Here is a 24,119-nt window from a genome sequence, read left to right as displayed (position 1 = left end):
ACCTCTTGCATTCCATTGTCCTACATGCACTTGCTATATTTCCATTGATGAGCTTTTCACATGTAATCCAGACCATGTGTTAATGCCATTTATCTTTATTGTGCATTGACTATCACTTACAATACCCTCTTCCTTGCTCTATCTCTTTGAATTTAATTTCCTTTCTCTTCCCTTCTTTCAGGATGGCCACCAAGAAAGAAAAGAGAAACTTACTTCCAAACCACCAGCAAGAAGAGGAACTAAAAGAGCATTAGTGGCAGAGCCTTCTTCAACCGCAGTCAAGCCCTCAACAAAAAGAGTTAAGAGGATAATAAAGGTTGACGACAAGGAGAAAGCCTTTCCAGCAAAGGACACTGCGCGATTTCCCAATCGCTACTGTGAGCAAATGTTCCCTATCCTAGCAGAAAGGAACTATAACAATGGATACCTTCTTATCCTCCCGTCCAATATTTCCACCTTTGTTGAGCCGCAAATTGAGCGAAGACAATGGGGTTTCCTACGGAGACAGCCAAGGCAGGTCAATCTTTCTTGGGTAGTTGAGTTCTACTCCAACTTCTACATACCGACCCTGCAGTCTGTTTATGTACGGCAGAAGCAAGTTCCCATTACAGAAGAGGCCATTCAGCAAGTTCTGAGTCTTCCCCCTATTCCAACAGGAATGGACGCTTTTCAAGAAGCCACCCTTCAGCGCCAGAGATACCAATTTGACTGGGACTCCGTTCTCGGAGTCATCGCTTTACCTGGCAGCCGTTGGATCTACGGATACCACCGCACCCGCCCTAAGGGAATCTTGGCTTCCGCACTTACCTTGGAGACTCGCATATGGGCACAGATCATATCCCATTACGTCTTTCCAAGCACTCATGAGTCCTCCTTCACTGCGGACATGGCTGTTCTACTATGGTGCATCCTTACAGACCAACCTCTGGATCTCTCAAGACACATCCGGCATGCTATGGAGCATGTACAAATCGCGGGCAACTTACCTTTCCCCGCCTTGGTCTCAAATCTTGTCTCAGCAACCGGAGTCTTCTGCAGAGCTGGGGACACCAAAGCCATGCTTCCACGGGATGATCAATATGTCCCTAACAGGAAATACCTCATATTTTCAGCAGCCACTACAAGCCAGCCTACTGAGCCGGTTGAAGATATTCCTTCTTCAACACCATAAGCATCTACCACTGAGAAATTGCTCCAGCAGATACTTGAAAAGTTGGATTGGCATGAACAGAAAGCAAAGATGAGAGAGCGCCGTAACGAGCGCCGATTCAAACACCTCAAGGAGCTACTCAAGGGTCGCTTCAGAGACTCACACACCCCGGACTCCACTTCTTTTACCAGCACCAGGAGCCATGATGATACCGACTGTGGAGATACTGCCACCAGCCCACCCCTGTTCCTGACAGATGGCACCGAGGACGGTGCAAAGCCTTAAGTGTGGGGAGGTCGGTCAGTACCTGACTTCCGGAGGTAAATTCTCTTCTCTGACACCAATAATTAGGATATTTTAGTTAGATTTTTCTTTCTTTTATAGAATAGAATAAATTGCATAGGTTAGGATAGTTGCATGCATGTTCTACTTGATTGAAAAGACAATAAGTTTCTTTTAAAAATTTTTATGATAAATCTGCTTGAGTTGTATTTGGAACATGATGTTTGAGCTAAAGAACACACAACCTGTGAAAGATTTGAGCCTTTATGTATGGTTACATTATTTAACCATAATTATTTTATTCTTGTTTGTTTACTTCTCTATGATTGTAATCTATATTTTGTTTTATCTTATATGTCCAATATTTATTATATTTACATGCTTGCACATGATTGAGGCCATTATTTGTTTAAACTCACTTATCCAAATCAAGCCTACCCTTTTCAATTACCCTTGTTAACCACTTTGAGCCTTTAAAACCCATTTGTTCTATATTTTACCACATTACTAGCCTTAAGCTGAAAAACAATTGCATATCCCAAATTGAATCTTTGGTTAGCTTAAGATAGAATTGTGTGTGCTAGTTAAGTATGGGAAATTGTGGGAACAGAAGTTGTTAAGGGAATGTGTCATTAAAATTTAAAGGAAATTTGGATACCCACTCATGTGAAAATATAAGAATGAAAAATCTATGTGCATTGATAAGCTTTATTTATTCAAAAAAAAATCAATAAATAAGGGGACAAAATTACCCCAATGTTAAATTCAGAATTCAAAGATGAATGCACATATGATATAATTAAAATACAAGGTTGAAACGTGAGTATGGGTTGAAAAAGGGAATTATGGGTAGCTAGGCATGAATTTAAAAGTATATAGAATATATGTATATTAGGTGAGAGCTTAGGTTAATTAAAGATTCAATTTATAAAGCTCACTTAGCCATATGTATATCCTTTCCTGCACCTTGGCCCCATTACAACCCTAGAAAGACCTCATGATGTTTGCATTGGTATATTAACTGTTGTTGATTGGTTAGGAGAAAAACAAAAGTTAGAAAGCATGACTAGAGAAGAATAGAGTGATTACCCTATACACTAGAGATTAGAGAGTACATACATTATCAGTGAGGGTTCAATGCTTGAATTTTCATGTTTCCGGCCTTCATAAGCTATCTTCTTGCACTTTTATCGTTTTATTATATGATGATAGAATTAGTGGAATTTGATGTGTAATTGTTTTGAAGGGCTTATTTACTTTTGATCAAGTGGATAATAATCATATAGTTGCATTTCATGAGTTTCTGCATGTTCATACTTATTTCCTTGTCTCCTTCAATTTAGCATGAGGACATGCTAATGTTTAAGTGTGGGGAGGTTGATAATCCACTATTTTATAGTTTATATTGTGTTTAATTGTGTGGTTTTGTCGTGATCCTTACCCACTTATTCATCAATTTAGCATGCATTTAGATTTCCTTCTTGAATTTATTACATGTTTGAAAATTGCTTCCTAGAGACTTTGATTATTTAATTTTAATTCTCCTTTATTCCATTCGATGCCGTAATCTGTGTGTCAAGTGTTTCAGGCTTTATAGGGCATGAATGAGACGGAGATTGGAGAGGAAGCTAGCAAAAATGGAAGGAGCACAAGAATTTGAGGAGATAACCAGCGAAAAGTGACGCGGTCGCATGGCTCACGCGACCGCGCGAAGGAGCGCAAATCGCAGTGACGCGGCCGCATGGCTTGCGCGGCCGCGCAGATTGGAAAGCACAAGCAACGCGGTAGTGTGGACGACGCGAACGCGTGAAGAGGAAAAGTGCAAACGTCGCGTCCGCATGGACGACGCGATCGCGTGACATGTGCGATCTGCATAATCTGTAGAATCCGAAACCAGCGATTTTGGACCCTATTTCGGCCCGGAACAGCAAACTAGTGTCAGAGAATATGCAAAAACAACAGAGACACATTCATTGAGTAGTTTTAGATCTAGTTTTTCACTCTCTTAGGTTTTTCTCTCTAGTTTTAAATAAAATAAAATACAAGTAAATAGATTCTAATTAATAAAATTAGCACTCTATTGCAACTCCCTGGCAACGGCGCCAAAAATTGATGGAGTGCAGAAGCTGGTGAATTAAAAATTTATTTAAATGGTTACGTTGCAAGTATAATTTTTAACTCACCAAAAATCTGCCTATCAATTTAGAAATATGTCACAGAAAGTTTAAATTAAAATTACTGGGAGTTTTAAGTCCCAGGTCGTCTCCCAACGAGTTGCAGAAAAGTGTGCTGTTTTATTAATCAGATATTCCAAGAAGTTGAGTTAAGTAAATTGGAATTTAAATTGAGGAATTTTAAATAATATAAATAAAAGCCTTGAGTGGGAATTGATTGGTTAGAATCTCTATCATTGATGGTGTGATTGTAAGATTAATTTATAATTAATAGTTGTTCTGTTTGGTTATCCCTTACTAGGTAAGGGAAAGTCAAACAAGTGGGAATGCCAGATCTATTCACAAGTTGCAACCCAATTAGTTCAAAGGGATTGGCGTCGGTGACAGGATAGCAATCCAACATTTAACCCAATTACAAATTTTTCCTTCAATCCTTCCAACTCAAGAGTTCCTTTTAATCAACTCCCCATCAAGTAATGAAACTACTCACGCATTGTAAATAAAGAATCCATGGCACATGAAAGGGAATTAAAAGAAGACATGGTTATTGGAATTGAAATTAAATTAAAAAGAAATAATCCTTGCATTAATTAATCATAAAAGTATCTAAATGACAAAATTGAACATAACAAAGAACATGGAAGAATAAAACCAAGTTAAGAGAACAAACTAGAATGATGAAGTCTTGATGAGGAAATAACTCTTCCCAATGTTCCAATGCTAATACCAATTGAAAATTAAAATTCTAAAAACTAGAGAGAAAAACCTAAGAGAGTGAAAAACTAGATCTAAAACTACTCAATGAATGTGTCTCTGTTGTTTTTGCATATTCTCTGACTCTAGTTTGCTGTTCCAGGCCGAAAACTGGGCCGAAATAGGGTCCAAAATCGCTGGTTTCGGATTCTGCAGATTATGCAGATCGCGCATGTCACGCGATTGCGTCGTCCATGCGGACGCGTCGCTTGCACTTTTCCTCTTCACGCGTTCGCGTCGTCCACGCTACCGCGTTGCTTGTGCTTTCCAATCCACGCGGCCGTGCAAGCCATGCGGCCGCGTCACTGCGATTTGCGCTCCTTCGCGCGGTCGCGTGAGCCATGCGACCGCGTCACTTTTTGCTAGTTATCTCCTCAAATTCTTGTGTTCCTTCCATTTTTGCTAGCTTCCTCTCCAATCTCCGTCTCATTCATGCCCTATAAAGCCTGAAACACTTGACACAAAGATTACGGCATCGAATGGAATAAAGGAGAATTAAAATTAAATAATTAAAGTCTCTAGGAAGCAATTTTCAAACATGTAATAAAATCAAGAAGGAAATCTAAATGCATGCTAAATTGATGAATAAGTGGGTAAGGATCACGACAAAACCACACAATTAAACACAATATAAACTATAAAATAGTGGTTTATCAATGCCTTCCAAGTGTTTGATAAAATGCTTGGTTGAATTTTAGAATAGAATTTTATGCTCTTGGCTTGGAAAGGTAACTTAGGAACTCTTGAGTTACTAATGTCCAAGTAATTGATGATTGGGAGCCATTGACTCTAGTTCTCACTAATTGAATTAGTGGAGAGTTAGGACCTATGGACTTAGATTGATACATCTCATTTAACTTTCCTTTACTACTAGTTAGAGGATGATTTAATGAGATTAACCCTTGCCAATTCTCATATTGTGGTTAGTGATAGGGATAGAGATCCTTGACCACTAAATCTTGCCAAGACCTTTCTAGCTATTAGTTTACTTTTTGCCATTTATCTTTCATGTCTCTTATCAAAACCCCAAAACTAACTCATAACCAATAACAAGACACTTTATTGAAACTCCTAGGGAGAACGACCCGAGGTTCAACACTTCGGTTTATAAATTTTAGGGGTTTATAATAGTGACAAACAACTTTTTGTATGAAAGGATTATTGATTGGTTTAGAAACTATACTTGCAACGAGAATTCATTTGTGAAATTTTATACCATCAAAAATCCAATCATCAAAATGGGGCCGTTGCCGGGGAATTGCAATGGTGTTGTGTTTTTGGTTATTGTATATATGTGAATATTGTGAATATGTTTACTTTTGTTAGTTCTTGCTAGTTTTAGGATTTAATTTTCTTGCTTCTTATTTGATTTTTGTTCTCATTTTCTTTTGCTATCATGAATTTTCACTTTGGCTATGAGTTTGGTTCTAATTATGTTGTAGGAAATGAGGATTACAATGAAAAGGTGTATCAAGGATGGGATAACCAAAGGTGGAGGAGCCATATGCATATGATCAATCTTCATAGTAACAACCTCTACCAATACACTATGAAGAAGAGCCATTCTATGATGCATACCAATCCAATGGCTATGGTGAATCTCCATGTGACTATCAAGAACCACCACCACATGCCTATGAGTCATGTCCTCAACATAGCCCTCAACCATACTCACAAGCCTCTTTTCACCAACCACCTTCACATGACCCTAATCCATATCCATCCTACCAACAACCATATGAGCCATATGAACCACACATAGAGCCAGCACCACTCCAACATCAACATTTTCAAGAGCCACCCTTTCCATATTATTACCAAGATGAACCACCTCCAATATATGAAAATTTCCAACCACAAGATAAATACTACTTTCCACCATAACCTCCCATGGAAGAATACTCATGTCCGTCAATCCAAGACCCTATGATCCTACTCATGATATCCAAGAGGAACAAGAGTCAAGGGATCGTCTCAAGGAAGCATTGGATCAATTTCAAACAACCATGGAGTGTGTTGTGCAACAAGTGGAAAGAATGGAAAATATTGAACCACCACAACTTTATCAAGAAGAACCACCTTCCTACTATGAACCCTTCCCCCAAATTGATGAACCCTTTCACCCACCCCAATCTCTAATGGATGAAACCCTTGGTGTTCTTGTTCAAGGGCAAGAAGAGATAAAAAGGGATGTGCAAAATTTCATGGCAACCTTGGATGCAGTAACAAATCAATTAGCCTCCCAATGCTTGAACACTCAAAGAACTCCCATGGCTACATTTGGAGAATCAAATGAAGAACACAGCATGAAGGAGAGATTGGAAACTCCAGTGAAAAATGAGGAAATGGTTGAAGACTTAGGAGATGCAGAACATCCATGGGAACCTAGAGTTGAAGAAGACCCCTCCAAGAATATTGAAATTGATGTTGAGGAGGGATGTGCACAACCTCCAAGGCATATTCCATATGAAGACTTGGATGGGATAGAACAAGAATTAAGTTCCCATGGCAATGAAGGGCAAGCATCAAATTCTAGTGGTGGTAGATCCTTTGAACTTGAAGAACCTTCTCCCGATGAGATGGAGAGTAATGTGGAGGTAAATTTCTCTCACCCTCCCATTTATGAATTGAGTAAGGGAAAAGAGTTAGATAAAATTGTTGAACAAATGATTGAGATTAAGAGATCTTGTGAAGAGGTGGAAGTCCTTAGAAATAGAAGGATGGGAGTGGAATACACTTTGTCAAGAACCTTGGAATCGTCTTTTCCTAGGTTGCCATCTACTCCTTCATTTGAGTGGGTAAAACTCATTTCTATTAGCTTTATTATCCCACTTAAGTATGACTTGCTTGAAACGGATGGTCAACTTAGGGAGCTTTGTGGGATGAAGCGTAAAAGAAAAATGTTTTGTGGTTGGCGTTGCAAATCAAGGCTCATTATGGTTGATGCTTCAAACATGAGATATAAAGGTTGGAGTAGTGCTCAACTAGATGGGTCTAGGAGGATTGTTGGCCACTATATTGAGAATTCATCATGCCTACCACCCAGATGGACTAATAATGATGATCAACTTCAAGACGTGTGTGAAAATAAAGTGTGGGATCCCGGATTACAAGAAGAGGATCAACTTTGGGAGCCCCAAGCTTGTGAAGAACTCCATCAACACTTGGCTCAATCCATGAGGAATCTTGGGGAACAATGGAGAACCAAGAATTGGTGGATGTTCCAAGATAGCTTCAAGCACAAGCCACCTTGAGAGGAGCTCCCCATAAGTCCAATTTAAGGACAATAAACAAAAGTGCTAGGTGGGAGACACCCCACCATGGTAACTTCTTTTTATTTTCTCTTTTTGTACATATTGGTAATTAGTTTAAATTCGTGTTTTGATTAGTAGTTGAGTTTAATTGGTAGTATAATATGTTAAATAAGGTTTTAGGGTGTCCTGGGTAGCTATTTGGAGGTTTAGAATGCTTGGATTGGTGCAAAAACATAGAAAAATTTTGAAAAAAAATAGAGCACCATCCACGCGTACGTGCACTGCACGCGTACGCGTGCTTAAAGCATTTTCACCAACACATGCGGACGCACCAAGTACGCGTACACGCGGATGCACAAATTCCACCCCCCAACTAAAAACCCGAGAGTTAGGCCTGCACTGTGCGAAAATTGGGCCTAAGGCACAAACCAATTTGTGCGTACGCACACCTGGCGCGTACGCACCCTTTTGGCAACTTGTGGATTGACGCGCAAGTGCACCATGAGCGCGCGCGCCGATAGTGCCACCTGCCCCGTGGTACATTTTCCAGAGAGTTATGCCCACGCTACGGCAACGTTGTGCCTTTGGCACTAACCCCCTCGCGCGTACGCGCACATGCCGCATACGTGTCACTCTCGAAATAAGCCATCGACGTGGATACGCCAGGTGTGCATACACGTCGCATCCATTGCACCACCATTCGCGCGTGCGCGCCATGCACGCGTACGCGCGGATTCCCTTATTTCAAGCATTTCCTTTCCTCTCTTCTTTCCATTTCTTTCCTTCTCCCTTCACCTTCCCTTCTCCTACCCTTTATCCAACACTCCCAAACACCATTAATAACCATTTATTTTAGCTAGTTAGTTAGTTAGTTAGTTAGTTGATTAGTTAGTTTTAGTTAGTTTTCATTTATTTTTCTCTTTCTCATTGTAAGTGTTGGATTGTTATTCTTGTTTACCATTAATTGCTGATGAGTATTAAAAAGGGATGTTATCTTAACATCATTATATTTATAATCTTTGTTGGATTCTATGATTGAGGTTACATTTATCTACTTGGTTTTGAGTTTTTCATGCTTACCTTTTGAAAAATACCAAGTGATGAGAATTGCCTTCGAGCTTGTGACTCTTTTGAATCGCATGTTGTAGCTAGACACCATGTGATTTGAACCCTATTCTTTGATTAGGCAATCTCTTGATATTGGATGTTGAGCATTTACCTTAATGCGTTGTATTCCACGATTATATGCATCCATATGTTTTAGCTTGAATGCTATCATGCTTCTTCAATGCTTGTTTTACCTTACAAGTTCACTTAAAGCATCTCAAGCATACTAGGATGAGTAAAGTGCATGCTTCTTTAGTGACATAACTTTTATGCTAATGTGTGTTCTAAACCGCGCAACATAGAATGCATACTCACTTTTATTAATGTCACATTAATTCACTCATTCAGTCCTACTGATTTACCTCACTCCAACAATGTATGCTTCCTTGCTTTCATATATTCTCATCTTATGGTGTTATATTTTTGTTTTTCATGATGGATGCACCACAAGCAATAACAAAAGCAAGACTAAAAACACGCAGTACCGATTGATCTACCAGCTGAAGGTAGCAATCCGGAGAGCCACCGTACTCCCTTGCTCATCTTTGAGTGCACCGAGGACGGTGCAAACTTTTAAGTGTGGGGAGGTCGTCCGATTGGTCGGCAATTTTGGGTGACAAGTTTCTAATTCCAACACTTTTTTATTTCATTCTAGGATTTTATGATTTTTACTTGCATTTTCTTATTTTTGCATATGTATATACAATAAGCTTAGTCAAAATAATGAAAATTTTCAAGGATTTCTATCTATAGGGCACCAATTGATTTGAGTGAAAACTTTTTATAGAACTTGCTTGAATTATATATCTTGTGGATTATGTTTTTGAGCTAAGAACACACAAACTAGTGAGTTTTGAGCCTTATTGCGTGGTTACATCTTATAACCACTTATTTTCCTTCTTGTGTGCATTATTCTCTTTCTATGATTGTAATCTTTGATTTGTTTGATTCTTTATGTCCATTATTTTGTGTATTTATGCTTTTATATGATTAAGGCCATCATTTTATTTAGCTCATTTACCCAATTGGCCTTACCTTTGATCCTCCATTGTTAGCCAACTTTGAGCCTACGCTTAACTCACTTTGTTCTTAATTTAGCACATTACAAGCCCTAAAGCGAAAAACAATAAATGTCCTTATTTGGATCTTTGATTAGCTTAGGCTAGTGTGTGAGTATCATGCAAGTGTGGGAATCTTGGGACATTGGGTGAATAAAAGGGTAGTTTTGTATTGTTATTAAAAATATTGGGAATTGGGTACATACTTATGTATTGATCAAATGTAAAACCTTATACATTGATGTTCTTGTATATAGAAAGAAAAAAATGAGAAAAACAAAAAAAAATCGAAAAAGAAAAGAAAATAAAAGAAAGAAAAAAATATGTAGAAAAGAAAAAAGAAAGCAATAAAAAGGGGACAAAATGCCCCAAAGCGAAGCTCAATAAGATCAATACATAAGTGTTGTGAAATGAAAAAGAAAATACATGAGTATGTGAAAAAATTGAAGGATGGGTAGTTAGGTTAGCACTCAATTTTATAGGATGTCATAGGCTAGGTGGGAAGTCTAAGCTTATCAAAGATTCAAATTTCAAGCCCACTAGCCATATATGATCCTACCTTAACCCTAACCCCATTACAACCAATAAAAAGATCTCATGATATATGTATACATGCATGAAATATTTGTTGATTGTTAGAAGAAAAACAAATCTTGGAAAGCATGATTAGGAGAGAATTGAGTGAATCAACCCTAAACACTTGAGCGAATAGAGTGAAAACACATCCGGTGAGAGTTTGATGCTCAATTACATGTTTTCACCTATGATCATCCCTTCATGCAAGTTTGTAAAAATATTTAATAACTCAATCCAATTGTGGATTAGATTTGCTAGTCCTTGGCCCTTGTGCGTATATGCTTCTTGCGAATTGATTTATTTTGACCAAGTAATTGCATTCACTTAGATAGTTGCATATAGGTAGATTGCATTTAGTTAGTTTCCATTGAATAAATACCATACCCTTACTTCATTCTTAGTTTAAGCATGAGGACATGCTTGGTTTAAGTGTGGGGAGGTTGATAAACCCCATTTGTAGGGTTTATCTTGTATTGATTTTAGGAGATTTTAGCACCTTTTACCCACATTTATTCAATGAATTAGCATGATTTTATGATTGTCTCCTTATTTGTGCTTATATGTGAAAACATGCTTTTTAGGCCTTTAGCCTGATGATTTTAATCTCTCTTTGATTCCACTAGATGCCTTGATGTGATTGTTAGTGATTTCAGATCGAAAAGGCTAGGAATGGATCAAAGGAGTGAAGAGGAAAGCATGCAAAGTGGAGAAATCATGAAAAGTCAAAGAGTTGAACTCGCCCATGGATGCGCGCGCGCACCAGGCGCTTATGCGCGCCTTGCGAATCACCCCATGGACGCGTACACATGCTGTGCACGTACGCGTTGGTGCTCGTTTATGATTTTTTTTAATAAAAACGTGGCCAGCGAATTTAGAAGGGTTGTGGGGCCCAATCCTAACCAACTTTGGCGCCAAAGATGCTATTTAAAGCCAAGGATTGAAGAGCAAAGGGACTTTGGATCATTCACACTCATTAGGATTAGTTTAGAGTTAGTTTTAGAGAGAGAAGCTCTCACTTCTCTCTAGGATTAGGATTAGGTTTAGTTCTTAGTTCTAGGTTTTCATTCATTCTTTCTTCTACTTCTTCTTCTCAATTCCTTGTTGTTACATTCACTGTTCCTCTATTCTTTTGTTGTAATTTCCTTTATGTTGCTTCTATATTTTGTTGTAGATCTACTCTTGTTCGTTCTATTTTCTTTCAGTTCAATTCAAGCTAATTCATAATAATTGTGTTTCTTTTGATTGTTGTTGTTAATTCCTTGCAATAATTGTTGTTAGATTTCATTCTAGTTGTCAATTTACTATGCTTTTCTTTTATGCCTTCCAAGTGTTTGATGAAATGCTTGGTTGGATTTTAGAATAGAATTTTATGCTCTTGGCTTGGAAAGGTAACTTAGGAACTCTTGAGTTACTAATGTCCAAGTAATTGATGATTGGGAGCCATCGACTTTAGTTCTCACTAATTGAATTAGTGGAGAGTTAGGACCTATGGACTTGGATTGATACATCTCATTTAACTTTTCTTTACTGCTAGTTAGAGGATGATTTAATGAGATTAGTCCTTGCCAATTCTCATATTGTGGTTAGTAATAGGGATAGAGATCCTTGACCACCAAATCTTGCCAAGACCTTTCTAGCTATTAGTTTACTTTTTGCCATTTATCTTTCATGTCTCTTATCAAAACCCCAAAAATAACTCATAACCAATAACAAGACACCTTATTGCAATTCCTAGGGAGAACGACCCAAGGTTCAATACTTCGGTTTATAAATTTTAGGGGTTTGTACTAGTGACAAACAACTTTTTGTATGAAAGGATTATTAATTGGTTTAGAAACTATACTTGCAACGAGAATTCATTTGTGAAATTCTATACCATCAAAAATTCAATTATCAAGCACGGTCTCGGGAATATGTTCATAATCATTCTAGGGAGCTAAAAAGGAGACTTCAACCAGATCTCGACGTCTTAGACAAGCAGAAGATGTTGATAGTAACCTCAATGCTATCAAGATGCACATCTGATTCGAGATTAATTGTGTGTCGGTGTAGAAATTCACAAATGAATTCTCGTTGCAAGTATAGTTCTAAACCAACAAACAACTCCTCAATAAAAAATTTAGTTTGTCAAAAGTACAAGCCCCAATAAAAATAAACTGAAGTATTTAAACCTCGGGTCATCTCTCAAGAAATTGCATGGTAGTGTTCATGTTATTGGTTATGGGTTGAATATTTTGGGGTTTTGAATAATAGACAAGTGAATGACAAAAGGAAATAAACTAACAACTAAGAAAGCTCTTGGCAAGGTATGAGAACTAGAAGTCCTATCCTCATTATCATCATCAATTGTGACAAGAATTGTTCATTACTCCATTTAGTTAATCTCTAACTATGAAGGAAAGTCAAGTGGATATCAACTTGAGACCACAAGTCCTAGTATAATCATAGCGAAAGACTAGCTTTAATGGCATTCAAATTGACTAACAACTTCCAATTACCAATCAATAAGAGAGTTTGATAACTCAAGCGCCACCAATTACTCAACTCAAGCCAAGAGGAGAAAAATCTACTCTAACATCCTTCTAAGCATTTTATCAAACACTTGGAAGGCATAAAAGAAAAGCAAGATAAAAGTGCAAGAAATGTAAATCTACAACTACTAATTGCAAGGAAATTAACAACAACAAAGTAAATCAACAACAAAAGAAATCAAACATAATTTGCATTAAAGGAAAATAAAAGGAATAAGAGTGCATCAACAACAAAGTAAACAAATACAAAGAGTAAAATACTAAACTAGGAAAGCAAAGGTAGAGGAACAAAAAATTAAAAAGGAAAGGTAAATCAAAGCATGAATTAAACCTAGATCAAAGAAAAGAAATAAAACTAAGAACCCTAATCTAGAGAGAGGAGAGAGCCTCACTCTCTAGAATTCTACATCTCTCTCTAAAACTAAATGTATGTATGATCCCCCCTTGTTCCTTGATGCGCCACTAGTTCGTGGTACATTTTATGCTTAATTTAGGTGGATTTTATCCACTTTTCCCACATTTATTCAATGAAATAGAATGGTTTCATAATTTTCTCCTAAATTGTGCTTAAGTGTAAAAACATGCTTTTTATGCCCTTAAATTGCTAATTTTGATTCACCTTTGATTCCACTAGATGCCTTGATGTGTTTGTTAGTGATTTCAGGATGAAAAGACTAGGAATGAATCAAAGGAGTGAAGAAAAAAGCATGCAAAGTGGAGAAATCATGGAAAATCAAGGATTTGGGATGCACTCATCGACGCGCACGCGCAATAGACGCGCACGCGTGAATTTGAAGTTGCAAGGCGACGTGTACGCGTACATGACGCATACGCGTCGATGCTCGCACGTGAATCCTTTAGTGAAATCATGCCTGACGAATTCAGAAGTGCTCCTGGCCCAGTTTTGAGCTAAATTTTGGCGGGAAAAAACTAAAAGGACCAAGGATTGAAGGGGAGGGGGATTCATACACTTTAGTCTAGTTTAGAGGTAGTTTCTAGAGAGAAAAGCTCTCTCTTCTCTCTTCTCTTCCCTTCTCTCTTTCATTCTTGCTCACCAAGTGTTTGAGAAAATGTCAATTATAATTTTGGAGTAGATCTTTACTCTTGGCTTGGGGGTTGGGTAATTGGAGATACTTGAATTGTCAAAGTCTTTTGTTGATTGACAATTGGAAATTGATAGTTGATTTGAATGCCACTAAAGCTAGTCTTTCCTTAGGATTTGACTAGGACTTGTGGACTCAAATTGATTATCTCCACTTTGCTTTCCTTCATAGTTAGAGGTTAACTAAGTGGAGCAATAACAAATTCTTATCACAATTGATGGAGGTAATGATGATAGAAATTCCAATTCTCACCCCTAGCCAAGGATTTTATATTCATTGATTGTCATTCACCCTTGTTAGTTTAACTTCTTGGTCTCCTTAGTCCAATTGTTAATTGCTCATTGTTTTAATTCATGTTCATTTACTTTTCTTATATTCAACTCCAAAATACCAAGAGAACTCCTAACCAATGACGTGCATCTTAAAGCAACTCCTAGGGAGAACGACCCGAGGTTTTACTCCCGATTATTGATTTTGAATTGTGGTGATATATTTTCTAAATTTGGTGCGGGATAGTTTGTTGGTTTAGACTATACTCACGACGGAATTTATTGGTAAATTCTAGACTGACAAATATCTCTGATGAATGACCAAAAGCATGGGTTTGGATTTTTCACACAAAAAATAGAATTTGTCCGTTGCAAGTATAGTCCAAACCCAACAATTGATCATCAATCAAATGTTTATGTCACAATTCAAACCAAATATAAACCGAAAGTTATAAGCTCCTGGGTCGTCTTCCCTAGGAGTTGTAATTAAGTGTTTATTATTGGTTATGGGAGGAAATGGGGGTTGGATGACAAGATATGCAAGAAATGTAAATAACAAGAAATTAAATAAGCATGCAAGAAACTAAAGGAAAGCAATTAAAAGCAATGAAAATGGAAATCAAATACTACAAGGAGCCCTTGGTGAGAATTGGGGAATTTAGGATTCCTATCCTATTTATGGACTACAAACATGGCAATTGTGTGGAATTAATCCCAATTAGTCAATCCTACTTGAGAATTAGTCAAAAAGGTATAATTGATTCCAATCCCTAAGTCCTAAGTCAACACTAGTGGGTCACTTAGAGTCAAGGGAAACCAAACTAATTAACAATCCTCACACAATGCAGAATGGACATCCACAACTCAATTCAACCCAAACATCCAATTTCTCAACCAAGAGTGTGAAAACTAAACATGCAGGAAGCTAAAAGTCAAAGCAATAAAAGTCAAAGCAAGGAAAACTAAAGTGCAAGAAACCTCTTGGCAAGTAATTGAGAGCCAAGGTTACCTATCCTAGCCATTCACCCCAAACACATGATGATTATGAAGAGTTAATCCTACTTAGTCAATCCTACATCGAGGATAAGTCAAGTAGGCATAGTTAATTTCAATCGATAAGTCCTACGTCAACACTTGGGGTCACAGAGTCAATGGAGACCAAATCAACTAACTACTCTAATGTATCAAACAAGAATGGACATCAATGACTCAAGGGTCAACAAAGTCACCAATTTCAAGCCAAGAGTGGAGAAAAATTAAGTAAAAACTAAGCCAAGCATTTTATCAAACACTTGGTGTGCATGAAAATAAAATAATATTAAATTGCATTAAAAATAAAATATAACTACCAAAAGAAAGAAAATAATAACAATAACTAAAGAAAGCAATAAATGAACATAAAACATAAATTACATTAAACGTAAATTAAAATAACCAAGTGTCATAAACATAAAGGAACAAAATAAATGAAATAACAAAATAGAAGGAAAGAACAAAGATGCAATAACAATAAATGACAAGGAAAAGTAAATGAAAACAAGAATTAAAAGTGGAAATTATAAGAAATTAAAAAGAAAGCCTAATTGTAGAGAGAAGGGGGAGCTTCTCTCTCTAGAAACTAAGAGAAAAGCATGTAAAAGCTAAACCTAATTGCCCCCCTTCATTCCTTTTCACTTTGGCCTCAAATAGCTTCAGAAAATGAATTGGATTGGGCTTTGGAAGCCCAAAAATTACCCCAAGCGATTTGCAATTAATGACCTCACGTGCATGCAGTCGTGCGTACGCACGACCTACGGTGCGTACGCACAGTTGCATGAAATTCTCATTGTGCGTACGCATGACATTAGGTGCGTACGCATCCTTGCACGAAGTCACCGTTGTACATACGCACCTTTGCAGCAGCTTCCAAACTCCATTTTCTTCATGATTTTCTCTACTTTTAGATGCTCTTTCTTCACTTCTTCAATCCAAACTTGCCTTGAAAATCTGAAATCATTTAACAAACACAATTTAGGAAGAAATCCCAAAAGCATGATTAGACCAAAATATATCATAAAATATGATGAAATCCACTCAAATCAAACCAAAATATATCGTAAAATATGGATTCATCAATCTTCCATCATGGCTCTAGCGTACATTTACTTGTTGTACACCTCTATCTACTCTCGCAAAAGATCTAGCTACTCCAGCTTCTCTATCAGGTTTGAGCTTATGGCAACGGCTTTTTCCATGCATGCAAGAAGGTTGTTATACCTCTTCTCAGATTGATCCACTTGTTGTTGAAGCTCTTGTGTCAACTTCTACACCTCCTACCTCAAGTCAATAACTTCCTAGGGATCGGTAGGGCAGGTGGCAGAGGCAGAGGCAGAGGAAGCTACCAACATAAAAGAGCGGAGGCCGCTGGCGAAGAATGACTCCAACCCAAAGCGGCGATTCTTATGGGGTTCAAAGGCAATCTCACGTGAAACCCTATTAGGATCTACCATTGAGTTCTTGGAGCCAGTTCCGTCATTCCCACTGGGTGAGGAAGGATAAATGTCGGTAAAGAATTTTTCAATAAAATCACATTGCAAGTATAGTTCTAAACTGGAAAATAATCCTCAATCAACGTTTAATTTGCTTGTCACAATGCAAACCAATAAAAATAACCGAAGTATTTAAACCTCGGGTCATCTCTCAAGGAATTGCAGGGAAGTGTGCAATTATTGGCTATGAAAAGGCATCTTTTGGGGTTTTTGTAATAAGAGACAAGTAATGTAAATAACAAGAAAATAAACCAACAACAAAGAAAAGTCATAGCCAGGGTTGAGAATTGGAATTCCTATGCTCATTATCATTGTCAATTGTGATGGTAATTGCCTTTTACTCTCACTTAGTTAACCTCTAATAATTAAAGGAAAGTCAAGTGAGCAAAACCAGCTTAAGTTCACTAGTCCTAATCAAAAACTAGATTTAGTGAAGCTCAAGCCAACTAGCAACTTTCAATCACCAATCAACAAGAGACTTTGACAATTCAAAAGTCTCTAAATTACTCAATCCAAGCCAAAAACACAAAAATCCATTTTAAAATCCAACCAAATATTTTATCAAACACTTGGAAGGCACAAAACAAAAACATAAAAAATTAACAAGAAAGAGTAAAATCTAAGACTAACAATTGCTAGAAAATAATAACAACAAATTAAAGAAGGTGACAATAAACATAAAATACCTCAAAATGCATTAAAAGGAAATTGGAATCAACAAGGAGTCATGAACAATAAAGCAACAAGGTAAAGGAAACAACATATAAAACTAAGAAAGCAAAGAGGTGAAAATAAGGAATTAAAAGAGGAACTTGAATCAAGATTTGAAGTAGAATCTAAATCTAGATAAAACCAAAAATAAAAGAAGAAACTCTAAAATCTAGAGAGAAGAGAGAGTCTCTTTCTCTAGAATTCTACATCTAAACTAATGTGTGTAAATGAATGAATGATGAATGAGTTCTCTCCAGCTCCATTCTCCAGCCTCTTGTCTTCATTTTCGGGCCTGAAACTAGGTCAAAAGAAGCCCAAAAATGCCCCCAACGTATTCCCTTTACTAAGGCTTCTTTTTTCCTCTCATTTTTTTAATTAAAAAGTCAAAACTCAGTTCTCTTGTCGATCAGGCGACACCCGGATTTGAACTGGGGAAAAAGGATTTACATTTTAACCATGATTGCAAATAAATGAGTTCAATAAAGATCTTAGAAATCCAACTTTGAAAAAAAGAAAGGGGAAAAAAGGGAAAAGGGGCAGGGCTAGTGACTGGAGTGAAGTCGTAACAAGGTAGCCGTACTGAAAGGTGCGGCTGGATCACCTCCTTTTCAGGGAGTTCTAATGCTTGTTGGGTAGTTTTGTTTGACACGGCTTCACACCCCAAAAAAAGCGAGCTACGTCTGAGTTAAATTTGGATATGAAAGTTTTCTTTCATTTCCCGGCGTGACACTCGTCATGCGTACGCATCAGCCACGCGTATGCGTCGCTTGGACGAAGCTCCTGGTCACGCATACGCATCAGTCACACGTATTCAGCGGTTGGAAAATGGCATGATCACGCGTACGCTTCAGCCACACACACGTGTCGGTTCTAGCAACTCAAATCTCCAAATTCTTGTATTCCTTTCATTTTTGCATGCTTCCTTTCCATCCTCTAAGCCGTTCCTACCCTATAAACCCTGGAATCACTTAACAAACACATCACGAGATAATAAAAGAGAATTAAATATTAATGTTTTTAAGGCCTAGTAAGCATGTTTTCAATCATAGCACAAAATTCGGAAAGAAACTTAAAAACATGCAAATTATACGGAAAACTGTGAGTAAAGTTGATAAAATCCACTCGATTCGATCCAAAATAAATCATAAAATAGTGGCTAATCAAATCTCCTCAGACTTAAACATTAGCATGACCTCATGCTAAGCTCAAGGGAACCAAAAGAGTGAAGGGAAAATGGTAGGACTTATGCAATGCAACCTATCTATATGAATGCAACTACATGCTAAATGCTTATACCTACTTCATTAAAAGTAAATCAATCTCCAAGAATATATGAACAAGTATGGCTAAAATAGTATGATGATTAAAGAATTACACTAATTCAAATCATAGAATGGAATACAAATAGACTTGTAAGAAGAAAGCTCATGAAAAATGAGAACATGGATTGAGCATCGAACCCTCACCGACGCGAAGAACGGCACTTGTTGGAATTGAGAAAAGCGGCGGCTGCAACGGAGGCTACGGTTTGCAACAGCGGCTGTAATGGATACGTCGCAGCAAATGGGAGGTGCAAGGAGAGGAGGGAGGTCTCGTCGTTAGTGGTGGTGGAGCTGACAGCGCAATGGGATTTAAAGGCAGATATAGAAAGAAAGGAAGAAGAGAGGTTAGAGAGAGAGAGTTGTTTTGAACTGAAGCAGGATAGGGGTTTACGCTTTGAATTTTAGGGCTCATTATCGTCGGATTTATCGGGATCACTGCATGTGACCAAAATGTAGCGTTTCACTAAAATGGGGTTACTGGCGGATTGTTTCGATGGTAATCTCATGCTACATTTTGCACTTATTTTCCCATTTCCCTGCAAGTACTACCAGTGAGTTTACCATTGGTATTGGAAATCCGCTGATAACAACTTGACTAAACGAATTCCCCATAAAAATTGTCAGCAATCTATTTGTTTAGACAATGCTAATGTACAACGTTAAATCCGACGGTAATCAACATTTTTCTTATAGTGGTAACACAGTGAATCAACATAATTCAGACAATTTCAAGCAACTCCAGCAACAATATACAACAATTTAGTTCAATAATTGAATACTTTTTAAAGTTCAAATTCAACTCAATTAGGGCACTAATGAGCGGATAATTTATACGCTTTTTGGCATTGTTTTTAGGTAGTTTTTAGTAGGATCTAGCTACTTTTAGGGATGTTTTCATTAGTTTTTATGCTAAATTCACATTTCTGGACTTTACTATGAGTTTGTGTGTTTTTCTATGATTTCACATAATTTCTGACTGAAATTGAGGGACCTGAGCAAAACTCTGATAGAAGGCTGACAAAGGACTGCTGATGTTGTTGGATTCTGACCTCCCTGCACTCAAAATACATTTTTTGGAGCTACAAAACTCCAAATGGCGCACTCTCAACGGATTTGGAAAGTAGACATCCAGAGCCTTCCAGCAATATATAATAGTCCATACTTTATTTGAAATTAGACAACGTAAACTGGTGCTCAACGCCAGTTCCATGCTGCATTCTGGAGTCAAACGCCAGAAACACGTCACGAACCAGAGTTGAACGCCAAAAACACGTTACAACTTGGCGTTCAAATCCAAAGGAAGCCTCTACACGTGTAAAGCTCAAGCTCAGTCCAAGCACACACCAAGTGGGCCCCGAAAGTGAATTTCTGCATCAATTACTTACTTCTGTAAACCCTAGTAGCTAGTCTAGTATAAATAGGACATTTTATTATTGTATTAGACATCCTGGATTGTATTTTGATCCTGTGATCACGTTTTGGGGGCTGGCCATTCGGCCATGCCTAGACCTTCATCACTTATGTATTTTCAACGATGGAGTTTCTACACACCATAGATTAAGGGTGTGGAGCTCTGCTGTACCTCGAGTTTCAATGCAATTACTACTATTTTCTATTCAATTCAATTTATTCCTGTTCTAAGATATTCGTTGCACTTCACCATGATGAATGTGATGATCCGTGACACTCATCATCATTCTCACCTATGAATGCGTGACTGACAACCACTTTCGTTCTACCTTAAACCGAACGCATATCTCTTAGATTCCTTAATCAGAATCTTCGTGGTATAAGCTAGAATTGATGGTGGCATTCATGAGAATCTGGAAAGTCTAAACCTTGTCTGTGGTATTCCGAGTAGGATTCAGGGATTGAATGACTGTGACGAGCTTTAAACTCGTGATTGTTGGGCGTGATAACAAACGCAAAAGAATCAATGGATTCTATTCCGACATGATCGAGAAACGGCAGATGATTAACCGTGCTGTGACAGAGCATTTGAACCATTTTTACTGAGAGGATGGGATGTAGCCATTGACAACGGTGATGCCCTACATACAGCTTGCCATGGAAAGGAGTAAGAAGGATTGGATGAAGGCAATAGGAAAGTAGAGATCCAACAGGGACAAAGCATCTCCATACACTTATTTGAAATTCTCACCAATGATTTACATAAGTATCTCTATCTTTATTTTTTGTTTTTTTATTATTATTATTCGAAAACTCCATAACCATTTATTATCCGCCTAACTGAGATTTACAAGATGACCATAGCTTGCTTCATACCAACAATCTCCATGGGATCGACCCTTACTCACATAAGGTTTATTACTTGGACGACCCAGTGCACTTGCTGGTTAGTTGTGCAAAGTTGTGAAGTTATGTTTGGACCATGGTATTATGCACCAAGTTTTTGGCGCCATTACCAGGGAGAGAACGAACATGAATGCCATTATCAGAAATCACAATTTTGCCTATCAAGTTTATGGCGCCGTTACCGGGGATTGTTCGAGTTTGGACAACTGGCGGTTCATCTTGTTGCTCAGATTAGGTAATTTTCTTTGTTTTATTGTCAAAAAAAATTTCAAAAAAAAAATCTTTCAAAAAAATTTTTCTCATCCGTTTTCAAAAATTATTCCAAATTTTTAAGAATGAATTCTAGTGTTTCTTGAAGCATATTGAAGCTTGGCTGGCTGTAAAGCCATGTTTAATTCTTTTGGACTGAGGCTTCCAATCATCAGCATAGAGGCAAGTTAATTGAAATATCAGCTGTTGTATATCTGATTTATATCCTAAAGCTGACTGGCTATTAAGCCATGTCCAACCCTTGGATTGGAGCTTTAGGCTAACATTGAAAGATTCCTGGAATTCTTATTAAAAATTTTGAATTTCTTATTTTCTTTTTCCTCTATGTTTTTCGAAAAATATATACAAAAATTAATAAAATCGAAAAAAATTTAAAAATATTTTTGTATTTCTTTTTTGAGTCTTGTGTCATGTTTTAAGTTTGGTGTCAATTGCATATTCATCTTGTTCTTGCATTTTTTTAAAAATTCATGCATTCATAGTGTTCTTCATGATCTTCAAGTTGTTCTTGGTAAGTCTTCTTGTTTGATCTTTAAATTTTCTTGTTTTGTGTTGTATGATGTTTTTCATGTGCATTTTTGCATTCATAAGGTCTAAGCATTAAAGATTTCTAAGTTTGGTGTCTTGCATGTTTTCTTTGCATCAAAAGTTTTTCAAAAATATGTTCTTGATGTTCATCATGATCTTCAAAGTGTTCTTGGTGTTCATCTTGACATTCATAGTGTTCTTGCATGCATCATTGGTTTTGATCCAAAAAAATTTTCCTGTTTTGGGTCATTTTTATGTTTTTCCCTCTCATCATTCAAAATTCAAAAATCAAAAAAATATCTTTTCCTTTTTTCTCTCATAAATTACGGAAATTTGAGTTGACTTAGTCAAAAATTTTTTGAAACTTAGCTATTTCTCATAAGTCAAGTCAAATTTTCAAATTTAAAAATCTTATCTTTTCAAAACTTTTTCAAAAATCAAATCTTTTTCATTTTCTTACTAATTTCAAAAATTTTACTAACAATTAATGTGATTGATTCAAAAATTTGAAGTTTGTTACTTTCTTGTTAAGAAAGGTTCAATTTTTAAATTCTAGATTCATATCTTTTAGTTTCTTGTTAGTCAAGTAATCAATTTTAATTTTAAAAATCAATTCTTTTTCAAAATATCTTTTCTATCATAACTTTCTAAAAAATTTTATCTTTTTCAAAAATTTGATTTCAAAATATCTTTTTATCTTCTTATCTTTTCAAATTTAATTTTCAAATCTTTTTCAACTAACTAACTGACTTTTTTTATTGTTTCTTATTTTTCAAAACCACCTAACTACCTTTCCCTCTCTAATATTCAAAAATCATAATTTTCTTTTTCAAAATTCTTTTAATTAATTAATTATTTCAAATTTTAATTTTAATTTTATTTCTTCTCTTAATTTTCAAAAATCACTAACTTATTTTTCTAAATGCATTTTCGAAAACTCCTCCCTTTCATCTTCTTCTATTTATTTATTTATTTACTAACACTTCTCTTCATCTCAAGAATCTGAACCTATCTTCACCCTTGTGTTTGGATTCTTCATTCTTCTTCACTCTTATTCCTTTCATCTTCTACTAACATAAAGGAATCTCTCTACTGTGGTAAAGAGGATCCCTGTTATTATTTTTTGTTCCCTTCTTTTTCATATGAGCAGGAGCAAGGACAAGAATATTCTTGTTGAAGAAGATCCTGAACCTAAAAAGACTATGAAGAGGAAACTAAGAGAAGCTAAATTACAACAATCCAAAGACAACCTTACAGAAATTTTCGAAAAGGAAGAGGAGATGGCAGCCAAAAATAATAATGCAAGGAGGATGCTTGGTGATTACACTGCACCTACTTCCAAGTTTGATGGAAGAAGCATCTCAATCCCTACCATTGGAGCAAACAATTTTGAGCTGAAACCTCAATTGGTTGCTCTAATGAACAGAACTGCAAGTTCCATGGACTTCCATCAGAAGATCCTTACCAGTTTTAAACTGAGTTCTTGCAAATCTGTGAGACTGTTAAGACTAATGGAGTAGATCCTGAAGTCTACAGGCTCATGCTTTTCCCTTTTGCTGTAAGTGACAGAGCTAGAACATGGTTGGACTCACAGTCTAAAGATAGCCTGGACTCATGGGATAAGCTGGTCGCAGCCTTCTTGGCTAAGTTCTTTCCTCCTCAAAAGCTGAGCAAGCTAAGAGTCGATGTTCAGACCTTCAAACAAAAAGATGGTGAATCCCTCTATGAAGCTTGGGAAAGATACAAGCAGATGACCAAAAGATGTCCTTCTGACATGCTTTCTGAGTGGACCATTGTGGATATATTCTATTATGGTCTATCTGAATTCTCTAAGATGTCACTGGACCATTCTGCAGGTGGATCCATTCACCTAAAGAAAACGCCTACAGAAGCTCAAGAACTTATTGACATGGTTGCAAATAACCAATTCATGTACACTTCTGAGAGGAATTCCGTGAATAATAGGACGCCTCAGAGGAAGAGAGTTATTTCTCATGGAAGGATCAACAAAAGCCTCAACAAGGCTTTAATAATGGTGGAAGAAATAGGCTCAGCAATAGCAAGCCTTATCCATCATCTTTTCAGCAATAGACAGAGAATTCTGAGCAGAGCACCTCTAACTTAGCAAACTTAGTCTCTGATCTGTCTAAGGCCACTTTAAGTTTCATGAGTGAAACAAGATCCTCC

The 24,119-nt window shown here is 37.0% G+C and overlaps 1 non-coding gene across 1 annotated transcript; it reads right to left on the bottom strand.

Moving 5' to 3' along the window:
• Positions 1–23,604: 23,604 nt before the first annotated feature.
• On the bottom strand, positions 23,605–23,712 carry LOC127743378 (small nucleolar RNA R71). Its single transcript, XR_008004770.1, has one exon. It is a non-coding gene; the product is annotated as a small nucleolar RNA R71 (small nucleolar RNA).
• Positions 23,713–24,119: the final 407 nt, after the last annotated feature.

This window comes from Arachis duranensis, chromosome 10 (assembly GCF_000817695.3).
Source record: "Arachis duranensis cultivar V14167 chromosome 10, aradu.V14167.gnm2.J7QH, whole genome shotgun sequence".
Lineage (NCBI taxonomy): Eukaryota > Viridiplantae > Streptophyta > Magnoliopsida > Fabales > Fabaceae > Arachis > Arachis duranensis.
Note: the sequence above shows the minus strand (reverse complement) of the source record. Positions and strands in the feature narration are given on the sequence as shown.